Raw genomic sequence first — 6,522 nt, 5'->3', positions numbered from 1 at the left:
TATCAAACTGCGACTTGTGATTTTCTGCATACGAGTGCAGAAGCGTGATTGTATGACTGAAGCTTTCATGGTCCGACAAAGATTCATAAATTCGAATTGTAAAAGTGAGGCATCAAGCATTGCTTCTGAGACAACGGACACTGTGCTCCATGTGCGCGACAGAAACTAAAGTTATAGCCAGGGCAACCGAAGTTTCTATTAGAGATTGAATGGCAAGCCATAACAATCGGCCGCAAAGTTAGAATTTTAATCACTTTGGCAGACTGCCATAACAAAGAATTGCGAAACGTACCACAGTACATTCTCTAAGGGTTTTTACACAGAACAATTCTGAACGTAAATCAGAAGCACTAGCCCACATTCGTTTTTGTCTTATACTTGTAGCGGTATGTAAGTAAAACATCGGAAGTAAAACAAGCAACCAACCGATTAAAATTTTACAAGTTGGGTTTCAAAATATGGATCCCCATTTTGCAAACAGGTCGGACAGCTTTGCCTATTTTAAAGTCACTCCACTGTATAAAGTTATTCAGTGCCACACTTAAAAAGACATTCCAGCGCAGAGTCTCCTGAATGAAATGTGACCTCAACGCATTCACCCTTTTATTCTGACGACATCGGACAACAAAACCGGCTGGTGCGTTCGATTTCCAAAGCCTTGCATCAAACTCATCTGCTCATTAGAGTTTTCAAAGCCTTGTATTGACGACATCTGCATATTAGAGTTTATTTCGATCTTCTCGGCGATTTGTTACAGTTTAAATGGTAAGTCAATCGTTTGTGATCTATTTTACGGCTATTTCACAGCTTTTCTTGTGATGGTAACAGTAACGTATAAGAACAAGCCAGAACGTTGGCGCCTGTCAAGCAATTAGAGAAGGAAAAGTCATATTGTCATGGGGCACCCGTGAAAAAAAGTTAAGCGATCAAACAAGGCGATCGCTGAAAAATCACTTTCAGCATTGCACCTCTGTTTTTGCTCAAAACCACAATGTCAGCGGAGAACTTTTTAGCCTCTATTGATTAACAATCAATATCGTAGCTGTCTGATTGCTTGAAGGTTTCAGTGATATGTGTTTAAAGGTAACTTCAACAACAACAACAACAACAACTACAATACTTATCTTGCATACCAACTTACACACATATGCATATATATACATATTTCACACAGAATATATATATATATATATATATATATATATATATATATATATATAGATATATATATATATATATATATATATATATATATATGTGTGTGTGTGTGTCTGTGTGTCTGTGTGTCTGTGTGTCTCTGTGTCTGTGTGTGTCTGTGTGTCTGTGTGTGTCTGTGTGTGTGCGAGAGACAGTCAGACAGTCAGACAGAAGTTGGTATGCTTTATGCGTTGCACTAAAATTTGGTGAGATAATTTAAGGGAAACACAAGTCGGGCATGGTATGGCTTTACCATTTGCAACAACATTGACGTCATGCTTTAGTTGCCTTGTCTCTTTCAAGAAAAGAGTGCTCCAAAGTAAACAAAAAAACTATTCATCGACTATACACCCTCTTGTCCTTTTTCGGATGGCTATCTCAAGTAAGCTTTATTGTCATGGTTTTGACGGAGAATCCGGCCCACCTCTGGACATTCATTCCGTTTAGACCATTGTATGGAGACCATTAATAGACGGATGGGATTTTCTAAGACTAGCAAAACAAAGCGTATGTCTACAGTATTTGCTTACACTATTGCAAGTAGACAATGCAAGTGTATTTTTTTAGTAGTACGCATGTAATAAGGACCGTCCTGTCAACGTTAGAGACCACTTGCCTGTTTTCCTGTCATCATATTTAGATTTTTTCTCTGTGTTTGAGAATCTGTCCGTTTGTTTGCCCCGGCCGCACTCCTTTATTCATGTGCTGAATGAGGAAAAAAGATGATTTACACCGACATAGATACTGGGATCTACATCATTTGATTATGACATGAATTTAACCATATATTATGAAACGTTATGGTAAAAATGTCTGATCTTAAATTGAGAAAATAACTTCGTTTAAACATTTGTACAATTTGGAATTCCAAGTTCAAGAAATATGAAATGTCATCACAAAATATCAGCAACTTTAGATTTTAACTTAAGACAGGTATCAGTATCAAGTCAATTTTTCCTTCAATACAGGCCGTTTACTCTCACGATCTCATCTTCAACGTCACAACATAAACTTGTTTCAATGCTGTCCTCACAATAAGTAGACTGCACTACCGTTTTTACACGGGCGTCAAGGCAATGAAATGATACACAACCTTTGAGTAACAAGACAGTGTGCCCCCTACTGTCGGGAAAAGCCATAAAACGTTTCATATTAAATGATGATGATGAGAATGTGACATGAAAGTAACAAACTCCTAATATGGAAAAATATATGTGAGTACAAGCATTTCCAGTGATCTACCTATTAATGATGTTTTGAAGTGGATGGCATCTGTTAACCTTCTTCTGCGTAACTTTCAAAAGCTGTTTCAATACCTATGAGAGCTACAATGAGGAATGTATAACTATAGCGACAAAAGGCAAACATATCTGCCAACCTGTTACATTGATTTTCAGCCTACAGAGTGTAACTTTGTCTTGAACCATACACTTGGATGATAATTTGTTTTTACAGCTGGTACTTGATAGAGTTTTGGGACTTTTCTAAACTTGCTATAATCCGTAGCTTCACTGGCATTCAGTCCTTTTTATTATCATGTAAACGAAACCAAAGTATAGGACTGTGTCTATTTCACCACCAGATCCCAAAGGGACCACTTCATCTATGAGAATCCAGTGAAACAAGATATATCAGAATGACTGAAAAATCCTTCTGAACCTGTCATGTGGCTAAAATAAAATACTTTATTTTTCAGACAACAATCATTTTCAGTTTATTGCGTTTCAAGGCCTCCGGCCCAAATTCAAGTCTAGGAACAAAAACAAAGTAATATATAATATGCACACACACATACACAGTTTCCCTCGGAGCCATATAATTACATATCAAGTAGTTGTGATGTAACTTTGTTCTATACTTGAAAGCTTTACATACAAGAATACAAAGACTATGGAGCTGTTCAGATTTAGAAGAGCTCATGAGTTTAACAAATTTCGTAAAAGTTTGGCTCCATCTAAAATTCTTCTGGTAAATATTGCTTTCTCAAATCTGAATACTCTTGACATTCTAAAAGAAAATGGTACTGCGTCTTCTACAACTGACTTTGAGCATAATTTACAAAGCCTGGCTGATACATCAAGATTTTGTCTTGTACTTTCCTCCATTGCTAGATGGATAACAGAACAACGAAATAATACTTGATTTTTCAGACAATAATTGCCGGTGATGTATTTAATGACCGATATAATGCACCTTTAGTATCAGAAGGATACCCTACTTGTAAATGATCGCCCCAGCGGCAGGGGCATCAGAACACGGCTACCTATGCCTTCCGTTTAACTCTACGCAGGGTCATTTTGCGGCTCCAGCAGAGACATACACGAAATAAACCCAAAAAATATGTTTTACTCGCGAACATTATATTTAAGGGAGGTATGGGACTAATTAAGAAAGAATTTGTACAACTATAGAATTCAATGTGAATATTAATACACACACTGTTTCTGGTTGGAAATGTTCGAAGAAGTGATATAAATGTTGTCAACTATATATCATACAGCCCCCTTTGCGACTGAACATTTCGCATGTTATTTGTACTACTTTCTTTTTTCCGTTCACATTGTCATGCAATGACCCGGCTTATTGCAAAAGTAAATTTCTAGCCTGTAAAATGGGGACTGGATTTACCGTGTGTAAAAATGCATGGACTTCTCGTATCTGAGACATCTATTTCTGCGAAGTTTATGTCTTTACTTGGTTCTTTACAGTGGCTGAATATTCAATGTTTATATAGTATGACCAGGCCTAGAGAATAAAATTGATCAACGTTTTCTAAATTTCATTTAAGTATTAACAATATACTATTTGTTAAACACATTTAAGGGGTCGACCCACCTTCCTTGAGTGATTTTGGTCATTTTTTGTTTTATGGTAAATTTTGAATCTGTCTAATATGGCCTTTGAGTGGACGATAAGTTTGAAACCATAACATACTCGGAAATGAGTTAGATTTTAACAAAAATGAACATTGTAGGCCAGTTCGCGTGCCGTATTTTTCTTGTGTCTTAACGGTTTCCAGATTAGTCAAGGCTATCTCAAGAGCATAAGTAGATTACGCTAATTCCGTCCGGAGGAGTGCGCATGCGTCAGTCTTCTTCCCAGCTGCCGGCAGGAAGTATGTCGTGGCTACTGAACATGCTGAAGGTAGCCGTCGTCGATTGCAAAAGCATGGTCCACAAAAGCGAAATATCAAGCATATGGCTGGGAATGAGAGAACAGTTAAAATTGTCAGAGTTACATTCAGGCTTAAAACTCCAGTTCCTGATGCGTTGAAAAGGTGTCAACTGGAAATGGTCGCAAGCGAGGAATGTAACGCAGAACGCTTACTCATTCAACACTAAACCACGGTCCGGACCGTGACTAAACTGAGCTTCGAACAAAAACTGGTGATACATCTTGCGCACAACAGAGAGGCTGCTCATTGTAGTTTACGTAATTTTTACCTCGTTTTCCTATAACACGTATTTAATAAAACTGTTCCCGTACAAAACAAATAACGGCCGAAAATCCAAATAGTAGGTCATTGTCTTTACGTGTTTGCTAAATAAAGTTCAGCATTCAAAATTAATCGCCGCCGAAAACATAAACGTACATTTGTGTCCGCTAACAAATGACGTGGACTCAATGAAAAGTATAGTCTGACCCCGCCCCAATCAAACCAGGCTACTCCAAAAATCCAAAAATTACGTCTTTTTCTGATAACAGTTTACATGTTTGTCTGCACCTTATATGAAGGCCGACATTCAAAATTAATCCCGCTCCGAACTAATTGCGACTGATGATAAAAATGTCAGATGATTTTTAACGTCTGCAAATGCCCAGTGAAGTCCGGCAACCAAAATTGTTACCGCTACGTTACGGTTTACACGTAAAGCATGCAATGAAGATTACGTTCCTGTACGTCACCACAAGTTTTCTATCTTTTTTGTGAAAATGGTTGCGACGTCTTTTTGTTTCGACAGTTGGGCGAGCAACATTCCTCTCAGTAGAAATTAGAAATATGCCAACAGTTCGAAATTTTATATTAACGAGAAAATCGCGCCTGTGTCTGCTCTGCCCGGTTTGGAAACGTGAGCTTATTGTTTTGTAAATTCTATGCGGACACAGAGGGAACGTGATGCGGGTAATGCACGTAGAGTTTAGAATGCCGTGATTTACAATGTAAACACAATGTTGACCCAGCATTTGTTTTTCAATCTGTACCGGAGCTAATCATAGAGCATATATAATTTGTCTCGATCAACTGAACTTTTATTGGCGGACTGCTCATGAAGTGAGTCGAAGTCCAGGGTCGAAATCGATCTCGATTGAAAAGTATGCGATATTTCACAGCACAAATTCATGTCGGTATAGCTTTAAAATCATTGCGATTGAATTGTTATTAGGTAATTATAAACTTATGCGGTAAATTTAAAGAAGCCAAAATTGAAAATGAGAGAATAATTTCCATGAATTTGAAAAAAAATAAACAACCGTGAACGTGCTTTTTTTGAATCAGCAACTACTTTTTCCTGTGGATAAACTCAATCACGCTGAAAACAGCGTGCTGCTGGCCTGTCTATCGTCGCTATTATAGTCAACGGACAGTCGCCACCGGAGAACGACGAATGCTCGTTTCCACACATCAGCCAACGCGATATTCAACTGTTTGATTGAAGTTCACGCATTTCATTACTTGTACAAAATTCGACCGTCGCGGTTTTAGAATGACGCATTCAGTTTAATATCAGCGTGGTCAGAGATTCACATCTGTTTTAGGTACTCGCCTCCATGGCACTCGCGAAGCCAAAACAAGTTGCTTTTAGAATTGTTCAAGTTTCGTGTCAGATTCAATTTATTTCAGTTTTTCGCCAACTTTTTATCTTTCTATCAGGAAATCGTTTTAATTACCAGATATTGCCAGGTGTTATATTTAGTTTAGCCTAACGATGGATTCTAACATGGCACAACACAAAGTTAGCCGGCACTGGTGCTTCTGAGGTCGGAAACCGCGTTCATGTAGCTGTCCGTTTTTAGCTCCATGCCATGTTCAAGGCGGACTGTGGTCGTACTTCAACATGCAGTACGGAACGTAAAAGCTAACGTCGCAACACGGCGTCTGAATGAACTTCGTCTTTGTCGGTATGTACCACATTGTAAATTCATTGTCACGTGTCTCTCTCCAGGCAGGAAGCTGAAAACGCCGTGACGGTTGCGCAACCAAAAGAGAGGAAAACACGATGTCATCGGACTTGGCATGCAAACTCACATAAGTTTACGAAGTATATATGCAGCCAGCCATTTCTTCGCTTGATAATCAAATTTTAACTGGTACACTACAGTGCA

At 38.3% G+C, this 6,522-nt stretch overlaps 1 protein-coding gene across 1 annotated transcript in view; it reads left to right on the top strand.

Moving 5' to 3' along the window:
* The first annotated feature begins 625 nt into the window (after positions 1-625).
* Positions 626-6,522, top strand: part of LOC139130136 (uncharacterized) — a 43,121-nt gene continuing 37,224 nt past the window's right edge. Inside the window, exon 1 of the mRNA XM_070695858.1 lies at positions 626-765. The gene's annotated coding sequence lies outside the window, so the exon portion shown is untranslated. The remainder of the gene's footprint in view (positions 766-6,522) is intronic.

This window comes from Ptychodera flava, chromosome 3, assembly GCF_041260155.1.
Source record: "Ptychodera flava strain L36383 chromosome 3, AS_Pfla_20210202, whole genome shotgun sequence".
NCBI lineage: Eukaryota > Metazoa > Hemichordata > Enteropneusta > Ptychoderidae > Ptychodera > Ptychodera flava.
This window is presented reverse-complemented; position numbering and strand designations above follow the sequence as displayed.